The sequence below is a fragment of the Condylura cristata genome, unplaced genomic scaffold (assembly GCF_000260355.1).
Source record: "Condylura cristata isolate star-nosed mole 26May11 unplaced genomic scaffold, ConCri1.0 scaffold00009, whole genome shotgun sequence".
Lineage (NCBI taxonomy): Eukaryota > Metazoa > Chordata > Mammalia > Eulipotyphla > Talpidae > Condylura > Condylura cristata.
In genome coordinates this window covers 35,870,460-35,885,184 of record NW_004567110.1, presented here as the reverse complement: position 1 = coordinate 35,885,184, position 14,725 = coordinate 35,870,460, and positions in this window count along the sequence as shown.

Sequence of the window (14,725 nt, the reverse complement as noted above, 5' to 3'; positions counted from 1 at the left end):
ATTCTGTTCCTCACTCTGTCTCTGGTGAAGCCTCTCACTGCCCCTGAGTCTCTGGCCTGTACCCCAGTTCTATATGCACAAATAAATGAATCTTTAAAAAAAATGCATAGTCTAGATTATTTACTATTTAATAGCAGCATTTAATAGAAATTGTATGTAAACTATATGTGATTTCATTTCCTAGCAATCACTTTTTAAAAAGTGAAAAACAAAAGGTGAATTAGTTTGAATATGTTATCTAGCCTTATATATCTGAAATTTTAATACCTCCATAAGAAACATTTATAAAAATATTTCACATTTCTCATGCTAAGCCAGGGAAAGTGGTATGTATTTCATACTTGCAGAACACCTCAATTTGGATAAGCTGAACTTCAAATGATCAGTAGCCACACTCCCTAGAAACTACCATACTACAATAGGTATACAGACATAGAAGTTCTCAGAAGATTGCTGGAGGAGAGAGCCACAGGGGCAAACATATGGGGAAAAGTAACATTTTCTAAGCATTTTTAGAAAAGAAAGAACTTTGGGAAGATAACAACCTCCAAGTATAGGGAAGTTTCTACTTTCTTTTGAATAATTTACATGTGATCTTTGAAAAGGTGTGAATATTTGGAAACACAATTAAAAATAATATTCATTAAAAAGGGTACAGTATTCCCTCTTATATTTTCACCAATTTATCCAGCACTATATACTTCTGCCCATTACTCCATTCTTTTATTTTCTTGTAATCTATAAATAACTTACTATGATGTATAAGCACATGAATTTTAAATTTAAATTTGAGCTTCACATTAGTCTATTTCCAGCAAAAGAAACTGATGAGCATTTCAAAACATAACACTCAAGACACTTCATAGATTCCTTAATAGCACAAAAAAAATTTCAACTTAAAGGGAGAAAAAACTTCAACTAAAAAGTTGGCAAGGAATTAAATTCTAAAGAAATTTTTCCTGGGTCAAATTCCTAAAACAAAAGATTGGACCTGTGGAAGTGATGTTTCTTTTTTTCTTGAAGATTGATTTATTTATGCATACAGAACTGGGGTACAGGCCAGAGGTGCAGGGGCGGCGAAAGGATTCACCGGAGACAGAGTGGAGAGCAGAACAGGCAGATCTACAAAGTACACTGCTGAGGGGAGCAGTGGGCAGGACAGGAAAGGCCTGCCGCACCATGTGGATCACCTCCCCGGGGATAGACCTTGTGCAGAAGTGGCTAGCTTCAAAGTGCTGCCCTTTAACCTGTTGCACCACCAGGGAGGACCCAAGGAAGTTATGTTTCTTAATGAAAAGCTGTCTTTAGTTTACTAACTCATTTGTGTCAAGAAAAAAGAAAATATTTGTTAAAGAATATGTTCATTAGCTTTAGGCTCAGCAGATGACTAGAAACATGTTGCAAGATGGTAAAGCCAAGTCCAGGCTTCCTTGCCTTTCTCATTTCTCCCACTGGACAACCTGACCACCTCCGCCACCCACACACCACCTGTGTTAGCAATGCATGCAGCCTGGGCTTTGCCTTTTAGAGAGAAACAACCAGACTCTATGGGCCCTCCCTGGTGGCGCAGCACCATGAAAGCTATCTGCAGCCACTGCAGCATGAGTTGGATCTCGGCCAGGGAGGTGGCCCACATGGCGCAGCAGACCTCTCCGACCCGCCCGCTGCTCCCCTCACTAGTGTATTTCAGTCAATCTGCCTGTTCTGTTCCCTAGTGTCTCTGCTGATTCCTCTCACCCTCTGCACCTCTGGTCTGTACCCCAATTCTTGTATGCATAAATAGATCCTAAGAAAAAAAAAACAGACTCATCAAGAGCAAGTTATTTTACCAGCATAAAAGAAGTTGCTGCTTTTTATGTACACATGTTTATGACAAACAACATTTTATTTTAAGTCAAAACATAATTTTGAAATACCTGACTTGATTCTTTTTGAAATGGTAGAAATGGACTTTCTTTAACTAAAAAGTGCTTTCCCCAGGACCTATATATCATTAAGGCAAATAATGATTCATTCACAATGCATCTAGGGAAAAAATCCTTTGTCCTCCAACTCCACTTTCCTCATTGGAAATGAATGTGCCAGATTTCACATAGGAATCTAAAGCCCCGCCCCCCCCATGTGTGAGAATATGAGAAAGAGACTACTTACAGTGCTGCAGCCTCACACCTCCATGGATGTGCCTGGACCAGCAATTTTGACCTCACTTGAGATCTCTCTAGAAGACCAGAACCTCAAGTTTCACTCACACTTGCCAGATCAGAGCCTGCATTTTAGTAGGACCCACTAGATGGTTCTTACATATATTAGAGTTTGAGAATCACAGACTCTCCATAATTTTATTTAAAGGATCATTGTTTAATTACCATCCTTCATATTAAAAAAAGAGTTTGTATATTTAATAATTTGGTGAATTTTCTTTCCCTTATAATAGTGCTACTTAAATATTACTTGACAGGAGTCTTCATGTAATTTACACGTATTATTGTAATATATACTGGTATTCAAAGGTGGGAAACTGTTCTTAGGATAGTACTGTGAATAAGACCTGGGCATGGGTATATTTTAAAGTTCCTCTGGGAAGCTAATTTGCAGTCAGGGCAGAGAGCCAAGACTGTCTCCAGAATATTTAATCCATAGGCCTCAAGACCTTGGTGGGATCCAGAGGCAACGTGACTGGTACCTTTTGTACATGATTTGGTAACAGGGTGGTCCCCAGGGAAAGGGGAATTTTAAGGTTCCCTGCCTCACACAAAGGGGGGTGGAATTGAGCAGGGAGAATGAGGAGGAAGGAAGCAGGATGGAGAGCTAAAGGAGACCTGAGGGAGGCACAAGGAGCAGAGAGACATGTGAAGAAGTGGCTCTTGTTTCTTGGCCCAGGACTGGTTGAAACAGATGTGAGTAAAGACCCATGGAGAGGGTGACTATGGCAGCGTTTATCTTGATTTTGATTTTTCTCTTTTCCTCCCTGATTGGCCATTTCTGACCTTTTTCAATGGGTCCCCACCAGAAGGGGCTTTAGACTTGTGGAGGGCTTTCAGATCTTGCTTGGGCGACCTTTTGGGTAGACTTCTACCCACGAAGGGATGGGTAACTTTGGGTGTTTGATTTAGAAACTGTATCAATAAACTATTTGTCTTTTCTGTATTGCACACTAATTGTATTAAAGTTCCTTTCCATCAAAGGTCTTATATGTTTTGCCTTGATATGGCAGATGCAGAACGTATTTAGAGCAGGCAGGTTTGGGGGTTCAGTGGTGCCCCTCTACCTGCACTGTGACAATTTCAATGCTCATTCATTTAAAACATGTAATGTCCTGAGGACTGACATAGATTAGGGTTTCCTCCCTACCTGTCCTTGTCTCAATGATTTTCAAGTTCTCAACTATACCCTCAACATTCCTTTTTATAATTATTCTGCCCCATTTTGACTCATTAACCATCTCTTTCACACTTCTGTTCTCTTTCCAGTTTTCCAGAGTTTTCTGGAATCCAGAAGCCTGAAAATAGCCTCCCAGATGCATCTACCTCTAATCTGCTCCCTCCCTTCTCTATGATAGTCTTCAGAGACAGCCCAAAATAGCATTGGCCTTTTCTTGCTGGGACTTTAACATTCTCAGGCAGTTTTGCATTTTTAAAAAGAAAAAAATCTGGAATAGTTAAATTAGATAGCCAACAATTCAGATCACAAATTCACTTTCTATAAAGCCATTCATTATATTTTAAACCTCAGGATAGTTGTAGAAAGGTACCTGAACTCAGGATCCAGGATGTTTCAGCCTGTTTCTCTCTGGCCATGAAAAGAACTGGTTTCTCTGTTTGAGCAAGGAGTGGACACATATCCTTTTCCTGATACATTCATTGTAAAAATATTTAAAATTTCTTCTTGGATAAATATATTTAAAAATCCCAAGATTTTTAATTTAACCAAACCAAGTAAAATCTATAAGAATAACTTAATATCTTTTTTTTTAAGATTTATTTATTTATGCATACAGAACTGGGTACAGGCCAGAGGTGCAGGGGTGGTGAGAGGAATCATCAGAGACAGAGTGGGGAGCAGAACAGGCAGATCGATGAAGTATACTGCTGAAGGAAGCAGCAGGCCTGTCAAGAGAGGTCTGTCGGAGGTGGGTCACCTCTGGGCCGGGCATAGAACTTGCATTGAAGAGGCTGCAGCTAGCTTGCAGTTCTGCGTCCTACATCCTACCCTCTTGCACCATCAGGAAGGGCCCAGAATAAGTTAATATCTTAAAAATGATTCGGGCCAATTACTTTCCATATAATTTAGAAAATACACATAATTCACAACTAGAGGACTAATACGGGTTGGAGAATATAACTGTTAGAATGAGTGAACTATCCTATTTCTTCTGCTTCATCCGAGAACTGTTTTGATAAGCTCCTAGATGGAAAAGACACTACTTAAAGAAGAACTGGAAACTTCTTTCCTATTTGCTCTCCTGAGTCTAGAAAGCAAGAGTGCTGTATCCTGTTTTCTAATTCAGGAATCACTTAAGATTTTTTACCCTCTGGCCAAGCTTCCCCTCACTTGAATTGCAGGCTGAGATGGCTGCAGCTTGTAACCTACTTTTTCACTTGATCAGTCTCCTAGTTTGTTCTTTAAATAATTCACGTCTGTATCAAACAGTAAGATGGGGAAGGCCTATCAAGCTGGCACAATGAGAAAACCCATTTAAAGATGGGAAAGAACATTGAACTTTGCCTTAGGTTTTTAATTTATTGTGAGAAGAACTGAAATGCCCATGGGCCTGGATTTATGCAACTTCTTCACCAATATCTTGACCAGCCAAAGCATCCAGAATCAATGTATAATTTGCCAGGAAATGTACTGTTCCAGCTAGTGCTTCAAAGATAATGATTAAAAGTACTTTATGAGACCTTAATGGGAGTATTATCATACAAAGGCATGCTTAAAAGCTAAACTTTTACTAGAAGACAACATAATTAAGATGAGATCATTAATGCTTTAAAGTATAAATTAGAAAAACTTAACTTTTCAAAAATGGATTAGGAGTGAGCAGATGAAACAGTTATCTAATTTAAATTGTTTTCTGATAAAGGCAAAATGCAAATAAATAAATTTTTAAAGTGTCTTAGTACTATCAATAAGCTGTATAGTACTCATGAAAGTTTTTCCAAAGGAAGAGACATGCCCCTACTCCTAACCACACAATTTAACATGTTGTTGTTACCTCTGCATTATGTATTTTGCCCTCCATGTGGATTAATGAAGGCCAAGCTGACATCCTGATCTGAGCTGACTTCCTCTTGCTGACCCACATTCCACCCGCTTCCAGCTGTCTTTTCTATCTTACCCAGCTAGCATGTGCCAAAGGCACTTGATTTTAGTGCCAACCAAGACAAATCCACTGATTAAAAAAAAACAACAACAACCTCAACATGCAATGCTCATTTCTTTAGGCCAGCACAATCACAGGGGGAAATCTGGGGCTACATTGGCTTATTTAATGACTGACATGTGCTATTTTGAGTGGAGATCTCCCTACATGGTCTGGCCAGTCGATACTGCATGGGGGCTGGCAACTGTAGCCAAGTGTGGGACGGTGGGGGAGATGCCTAGGGTGGAAGGGGTCCCTGCTCTAGCACTGCCGTCATTTCCTCACCTTTGCTCCCTACTCTTCTGTATCCCTTCCGGGGGATACGGCATCACTCTTCTCCAGCCATCCCACCATCACTCCAGCCGGAGCTGACTGCCATTATGCCCCAGGAAAGCCCAGGCACTCCCCCACCCCCAAAAGAGATTTTACTTCCAAATGACTTGTTTCAGACACAGACTCAACTGGTTTGGAATGTGAAGAGGGGTATATAGCAAGGAAGGCAGGTGATCTCTAAGAGAAGACAGTGTGGAGACTGAGGGGAATAAAATGGAAAGTCAGACGTACATCCTGTGACAACAGATAGGATTCTGCCAAAAACTTGAATGATCTTGGAAGTCAGTTATTCCCTAGAATGTCCAGTTAAACTCAACCTACCTGACACTCCGACCTCAGCCTTCAGAGACATCAGAGAGCAGAGAAGCAGTGCCTTGCCTGGTTCGACCTACAGAAATGAGAATGAATAAAAAGCTGTTTGTGTTAAGGCAATAAAATTGCTGTAATTTGCACAGCAATAGAAAGCAAATACTGGTAACTTGCCCAAGATGAGCCAAACAAGAAGCATTAAAACCACAATTTACATTCAGGGAATATGGGTCATCAGCCCTTTCAAATTACTTTAGATTCTCACATTCAATAAATCCAGGTTGCATCACATGATAAATACCATGCTGAACTCTCCCACAGAGCACCTCCTGACTGAGACTTTGCAATTAGGTCATCCTCTCCATCTGAGGATCAATTGCTTCCTTTCCCCTTTCCGAAGACATTCCCAGCAGGCTGCTTAGGCTTTAGGCAAGACCTTTCGGAAGATTTGCATCACATTCCTCAGGATTGACTCCACTTGTAGTTAGGTTGGAATGTAACATCCTGTGCACACAGATTTAGTTCTTGTTGTCAGGAATGTATAACACTGGCCACTGAAGAAGGCCAGAGCTGTTTCTAACAGGGTCCACGCATTGCCCATATTCAGGCTGCATGTTGACATCTGATAGAGAATACAGATATAGGATTCATTGCTTTGGATTCTCTCCTACCACACACAGCATTATGTCACTGAAATTTCACATTTCCTTCCTAGTAGGCAGATATTGAAAATTCATTGGTCAGCATGTTGCAATTAGGTCAACCTTATTTGTTCATGCTTATTTGTATAGCTCTAAAAGCCTTCTTTACTGAATGACAACTGCATGATAGATTGTATGCTAACTGCTTTGGAAGTCACATCAAAGCCCTTTCATTTGAATGAAAAGCCTACTGTATTACTTGAGCACCCTTTAGAAGTGGACCGAGGTTCAAAGTCCCGCATAAAGTCTGTTTTCAAGCAGCTCCTTCCTACACTAGCCTGCTCTGGCCTCAATCACATACCTACACATCTGATTTCATCATCAGTATAAAAACCATTTTGCTTGTTGGTGCTAGCTTAGGTATGTGGTCACTGACTTTTTAAAAGCTAATTAGATGGGGCCCTCCCTGGTGGCGCAGCGGGTTAAAGCACTGCACTGAGAAGCTAAAGCCACTTCCGCATGAGTTCGATTCCCGCCTGCCGCGGAGGTGACCACATGGCGTGGCAGACCTCTCCTGACCCGCCCGCTGCTCCCCTCAGCAGTGTACTTCGTCGATCTGCCTGTTCTGCTCCCCACTCTGTCTCTGGTGAAGCCTCTCACCGCCCCTGAGCCTCTAGCCTGTACCCCGGTTCTGTATGTACAAATAAATAAATCTTTAAAAAAAAAAAAAAAAAAAGCTAATTAGATGAAAATCTAGAGATAAAAAAATCTTTATATGCATCCTTTCTTAATCCTACTAAATAGTTTATCTGGAACAAATTGATCACATAAATTCTCAGAGGTATAAGGAAAATGTTTACCATATACAATTGTAAGAGTTCTATTGTTATTATGAAGTAGTGCTATATAATAAAGTGTTCTATACGCTATCATAAGGTTAGTGTGCTACCAAGGGGCACCCAGGGACACCAAACTTAAGGGATACTTGCTCTAAAATGGAGCCATCTGCCACCTAAAAACAAATAAGCAGACTCTTAGTGCAAAAGATTTTTAATGGAATTCATGTAGAGAGAGAGAACAGAGCCCAGCAAAACTCTCCAAATTACCCATCCCTTTGTGGGAAATGCCCAGCCAAATAGAGTTAGCCTGAAGCAGACAGAACAGCTGAAGCACTAAATCTTGCCATAAACCTAAGACACCTTTTGATACAGAACCAGAAGAAGGGGACTAGAGAGCAGGACAGTGGGAACAAGTCAGAATTCAAAATGTACCAAGCAATCCACCATGAAGTCAGGACAACGGCTGCCACTGGCTGCCACTGTCTCTGAAGGACCAGGACAGCAGCCTCCCCAAGTCTCTTCCAGGTGTCTCTCGATGTCTGTCCTCCACATGTCTCCTTCCCAGTGTAACTCACCTGGGAGCAAGACAGCAGCAAAAGCTAGAAGCCCCAGACCCACCTGCCTTCCTGCCTTCCATGCCACCTAGGGGGTCACTCAGCCCCGCCCCTATTTCCCAGCTGTTCTCCAGGCATGGCCTACTGGGACTTGTCATGTAAATGGGAATATAGTGCCCATTAACTTTGCTGTTATGTGTCTCCCTTTTCTTGGAGAAACTGTTGTAACAATAATTTAGTCAATAACAATGACTGCTTCTTGATTTGCTAATTAAGCAAACCAGATTAAAATTGAGTTTACTCCTGCAAGCAAAATCAGATTAAAGAATGAAATGATCACCTTTTCCTGTTCTACCAAATCCTAAGGAAAAGGTTGTGAAATTTTAAGGGAGGGATGAGTCGCTGCTAATATGAGTAGCTACTAATATGCAGGCTTGAATGTGCTCTGGGTGGGAATTAGAATGCCTGCTATCTTACATTGGTCCACTCTCCTTATGAGTCTCTGGACCCATTTTATATAGGAAATAAAGACAATGTCCATTGCACTAGATGAATTTATTAATATTCGTGTGAATTTATTAATTTATTAAAGTAACACTACTATTATTTGTCAATACCTATTATACTAGCATTAAAATTGAGCTGTGACAGTAGGTAGTGATCTTGGATCCCAATGTCCATGGATCCTCTGCCAGAAGCTATTCTATTGCAGCCTCAGTTATCCTGGAACTCCTTGATTATTTGGTCTGAGGGGCCCTTTCTAGGCAACTGCAAGATGATCCTATTTTTGCAGAAATAATTGGTGCATGTGGCGTCCAAACCTGATTATCTTCCCACCAGGAGCCGTTGGGCTGGGACAACTGCAGGGTACCAACGTGAGCCAGCTTCTGCCCAGCACCCACCTCGCGAAGATACTTCAGAAAGTGACTAATGAACTAATAAATGAAAGAACAGCTTTTAATCTTCAAATGGAGCCCTGATTTATTCTTTGGCTAGAAAAAGGGATCATTTAGTTCCTTTCAGAGAGGGTTAATCAGAATTTTTATCTCTAGGAAATAAAACCTCAACTCTAACCTTTCTTGAGAAATGAAGTTCAAGTGTTAAAAAAAAATGTTAAAAATAAATTATAATACTTAAACATGTACATTTTATCACATTTTATCAATAAGCATTATCACTCATCCATTTAGTTACCTATTTTCTCAGAGCATGAATAAAACTATTGATTTTTGTTTCTGCTTGGTAAATACATCCATTTGATAAGTACTCTGTGAGTTCCAGGCACCTTGGTAAGCCAAATATTTACTCAGGTGAAGCTGCCAATGATCCAAACATTTTCAGAACATCTTTTTCATTTGTTTTCAGGGCCTGTCGATTATATAACCCCTTTCATGCCTGGAGTAGGGGCTCAGTCCTCAAGAGGCCTGAGTGATCATGGTGGATATGCAGGAAACACACGTGACTGGCTCAGACTCTTGAAAAGATCAGTGTTAACCATGTTAGTGTTAACCGTGTTTGCCAAATGAAGAAGCAGGGACTCAAGAAGCCAACAACATTCACAAAGTCAACATTCTAAGAAGTGAGACTTAAATTCTGACCCCAATTTAATTTTTTTTTTAATTTAACATTTCAGTAGCTGCAACAGTGACAAATCCTTACAACTCAGGAGTATTTGGTATTTTGAAAACACTCAAAAATCACTTACAGCTAGTTATTGTAAATAAGATGAGGAACCAACATGGATAATGCAAAGAGGATTGAGTTGTTTTGTTTTTGCTAAAATTGAGGCATTACTCCAGGTGATGAGCCATATTTTCTTGGGTGGCTTATCAGCGGTTTTGTAGACAACTCTGGAAAACCAGTTTTCAATTTTTCTGAGCGCTGTCAGCTTCTCTAAGAGAAGCACATGAGCAGTTCTATAGGACAGTTCAAATAGTGGGAGATTTTCGTAGAATAGAGATCTCAGTGAGTTCCAGGAATCTTGGCTCCAATCTTTATCTTTCTTGAGCACACAGCACTAAAAGTTTTTTGTGTTTACAAAACAGACAATAGATCATGGGACCTAAAGTTTAATGACTACAGAAATCAATTTAATAAATAGGCATATTTTTGCTTTTGTGTGTTTGTATATAAATATATATAATTTGTTTGATATGTATAAAACCAACAAATGCAACTCAGATGAAACAAATCCAGACCCACACCAGAACAAGATGACACTACAAACATAGAAAACTTTGCCCAGGACTTCCCTTTCTTAAGATTGGACCATTCATTGCACAGGAATGAGGCCACCCAAATGAGTCATATGTAACACTAAGTTAAAGTTTTTTTAAAAAAAAATTAAAGTAAATGGAGTAAGCCACTATGGCAGAAACCCTTGGTTGTGGTTTCCAGATAATATTGGAAGCCCTCTAACCTCTGTGATGAGGCCAAGGAGAGAACATTACATAAATAAAGCCTGGAGGGATTTGGGTTTAGATGTCCTTATGATGCAGACTGATCTACCCAACCATTTTACAAAACGTGTGGAGTGTGGTTGCAAGCCCAGAAAAGTGAAAATTCATTGCTTTTTACTTCTTCATTTTAACTTTTAGGCTCTGGCTAGGACCTGAGGAGTTTTCTTCATCCCACAGCTCTCTAGTAACAGCAGTCTATGTCTGGCCATTTTGCAGGAGGACAGAAATAGTGAATGAAAATATCAAAATTAATCTTTGACTCTTGTGTGTATTTGTTTTTTCTCAGTTCCTGCAACAGGGCACTTCTTAAGGTGGACTTTCTGGTACAGTGAAGTTTTTAGAGGCTACATGGAAAGAAAGTTAAGTGCCAACTTTACCATCCATGACCTGAGAAACTCAGTTAAGGAAACAAGCCTTTATAAATATGAAGGCCAATACTGAAAGAAATGGATGGATAAAACAAGATGGGATAAACTGCATTAATGGCTATTATTGGTCAAAATAAAATTTGCATAGCTGTCCTCAGTGTAACAAAGTAACTATTAAGTGTTAGGCTACATATGGATAACTAAAGGTTGAGGTATACTTAATGAAGATCACGGACATCAAGAGTTCATTTGAATACCCAGAAACGCTGGGCCCAAATTAGTTCCATGACAACCAGAGACAGTGTCTAAGCACTATCCCTCTTGTTTGTGGAAGTGGAAGAGTTTAGAATCAGTGGATTATTTACTCATTCTTTTATTTGTAAGTACAAAGGGACAGACAAGATACTGTAAGATATAAGGGAGCATTAAGATATTTAGAAATTTTCACAGTCCCTTTCTACTCAAGGTTGACTCAACACTTATGGGAAGAACAGCAGCATGCTGGAAGCCAAGCACCATTTTGGAAGCAGGGATTCACTTCCTCGCCTCAGGCCTGGGGACATGTGACCCATTAACTTCCCTGTTCAGGACCACTCTCAGTGCTTCCCAGCCACACCTGCCACATTCTCTAGAAGAGAGACCACTAGGGAAGTGACACTTGGTTCCACACTACAGCCACTAATGTTGCTACCAAGCCTTACTATGCTCAGCAGTTCACAGGAGAGCATCAATCCATGTTTATTGCATTCCTGAATTTACCAGTCAGTGCTATGGAAAAGCTCCTTGGTTAAGGTAACCTGTCATCTCCACACTGTTTAAACACAAATTCCTATTGTTTCCTTGTTTTTCTCACTTCCAATGTGCTTAACCCTTAACATACTGGGTTATGGAAGTTATTTACATGTTAGATCTGGAACCTTGCTGATGGCCCAGGGGTTAATTCTCAGTACTATCAAGCTATTGCCAACCACTGTGGCATGAGTTTGATCCCCATCTAAGGAACTGACCCACATGGTGCAGTAGACCTCTCCTGTCTCACTTAATGCTGCACCCTTCAGCAGTATATTTCAGTAGATTCACCTGTTCCATTCCCTACTCTGGTAAATCCTCTCACCCCCCTCACACCTCTGACCTGCACTCCAGTGCTTATAATGATAAATGAATAAAAATAAAGCTTTAAAAAAATGAAAGGCCCTCTCTGGTGGCACAGCAGGTTAAAGCACTGCACTGAGAAGCCTAGTCCACTTCGTATGAGTTCGATCCCCGCCTGCCTGGGAGGTGACCACATGGCGTGGCAGACCTCTCCTGACCCACCCGCTGCTCCCTTCAGCAGTGTACTTCGTTGATCTGCCTGTTCTGCTTCCCACTCTGTCCCTGGTGAATCCTCTCACCCTCCGCATCTCTGGCCTGTACCCCAGTTCTGTATGAATAAATAAATCTTAAAAAAAATATTAAAATAAATAAAAAGATCTGTACGTTTAGACTAATAGCTCTCACCCCCTTTCCTGTCCTCAGTGCCCTACTGATGGAAGAATAACCCTGGAAACTAGTATCAACTTGCAATTTTTATAAGATTATTTATGCATACAGATCTGGGGTACAGGTCAGAGATACAGGGGCGGTGAAAGGATTCACCAGAGACAGAGTGGGAAGCAGAACAGGCCGTCTGAGGAAGTACACTGCTGAGGGGAGCAGCAGGCGGCCAGGAGAGGTCTGCCACTCCATGTGGATCCCTCTGGGGCAGGCAGGGATCAGACTCATGCTGAAGTGGCTTTAGCTTCTTAGTGCTGTGCTTTTACCTGCTGCACCACCAGGGAGGGAACTTGCATGTTTAATGGCTGTGTAACCTAAGTCTGAATTACCTTCCTGGGACAAAATTAGCTTCTTAATCTATAAAATGAGGATGTTGTTTATTTGCTCTGATCGAATCTGAAAGTCCGATGAAAGCATGCGTCTATTTTGCCTCTGTAGTTCCCTTATGTCTGCTTATGCGCTTTTTCCTAAATAATGAATTATCAGGCTTGGGGGGCTTCCCAGATATGTGAACTACTTAGAGTAACTAGAAATGGAGAGAGTAGAAGGAAAGGGAGGTGTTCCGCCTATAAAAGGTAACTACTTAAATTAGGACAGCTGATGAATTTTTTAGAATTCCTCTTTTGAATAAGAACCATGCAAATTATTGCAGCAGGGAGGAATGGTTGAAAAGATAGAAAATCTCTCTATTGATTGAAGCACAAATGCCTTTTGTAATCCCAGGTGCTTGTCTCATAAAGTAGGGTAATGAATTGTACATGGTCTCTTTGGCTCTAGCTACTTAATATGCCTGTAGATGTCATTAATTCAACTCTTCAACTTCTTTGAAGTAAAGAAAGTATGGACTTTTTAAATGGTGAAAAGTAATTTAGAAAGGAGGAAAATCAGTGAGCTTGTGAGGAAAATTACAGTAAAAGAGGAAAATTACAGCAAAGAGGTTAAAAACAAAACAACTTATCTCTATTATAGTCTCCAGAATGTCCTGGTGCCATTTTTCAGAAATCAGAACCATCAGCTGCAATTTTGGTACATATAAGGCAATATCTCAAAGCAGTATTTGTCAAGAATGGGAGAAAATGAGATAATCACACATACATTCACGTGTGGACATACAAACCCACACTCGTGCATTTAGAACTTCTGGTGATTGTAGCACAAATTCATTTTTTTTATAAACTTTTACTTCTATAAATCTTCATTTGCTTAACATTTGTATATATTGGTAATTTCACTCCTTTTCTTAAATCTAAATATTTTTAAAAGGGAAAGAGAAGATGCTTCTGTTTCTATATCTTTTCATCTATAGCTACAGATGTCCTCAAATGTTGATCACTCAAATGTTTCATGAACCTATTTAATTATATGTCCAAAAAGGTGAGTCTACACCTGTCACATTCCTTTCTCTTTCTCCCACTGATGTTTGATATAACAAGGTGGTAGCACAGAACATGTATTAATAGTAGTGAACTCAGGCAGCAACTTGTACTAAGTAACTCGACTTTGGAATCAACCAGTTTCCCAAGCAAGGATCAATGGTGATAGTCTGTTGTTAGAGCAGTAGAAAAAAATCGATCAGTGATCTGAGTGGGAATGATAAGAAAGACAGGACATTAATTAAGAGTCTGTTGCAATACAGCAGAATTGGCATGAGTTTGAACTGAAGTTCTGTAGGGAAGATGGAGACAAAGTCATGGATGTAAAAGGTGTTAAGGAGCAGTGCTAGCCTTGGTGACTCTGAGCATGAGATTTGGGGTGTGTCATGAAGGCATTCAGGCCAGTGTCAGATTTTCATGTTAGGAAATGTGAGTTTGGTGAGGGTAGTCCTGGACTGGTGAGGGTATTTTGACAAGATACCCTCAAGTATACAAGATACTTATTCAAGAATAAGCACAAGATTGAAAGTTCAAGCTGATGAATTCAAATTTCACCTGGGTAATTTTAAAGTGCCTGAAAAATTTAAGAGAGACATGCTATAGGTGATCAGAGTTTGATGGTAGACTGCAGGACAGCTGTCTGAGCTACAAATGTGTATTTTAATGTCACCAAATATCAGGAAAACCCTTTCCATCATTAACCTTTAATCTCGGCATACAATATTACGTGCTAAGAACCCATTCAACTGAAATACTTTGTTTATCAACCTTTAACATTGTGTAAAAATCCCAACCAGCCAAGTTTAACAGAGTAAAGGAAGATTTTTACTCTGTGCCTAGTAATTTACTCAGTAAGGAAATTTAATTATCATGTGGGTTCTCAAAATGAAGATAGGCTAGCATCTGCATTATACCTCTAATAAATAATGGTCCCCAAATAGCATGTTTGTATAA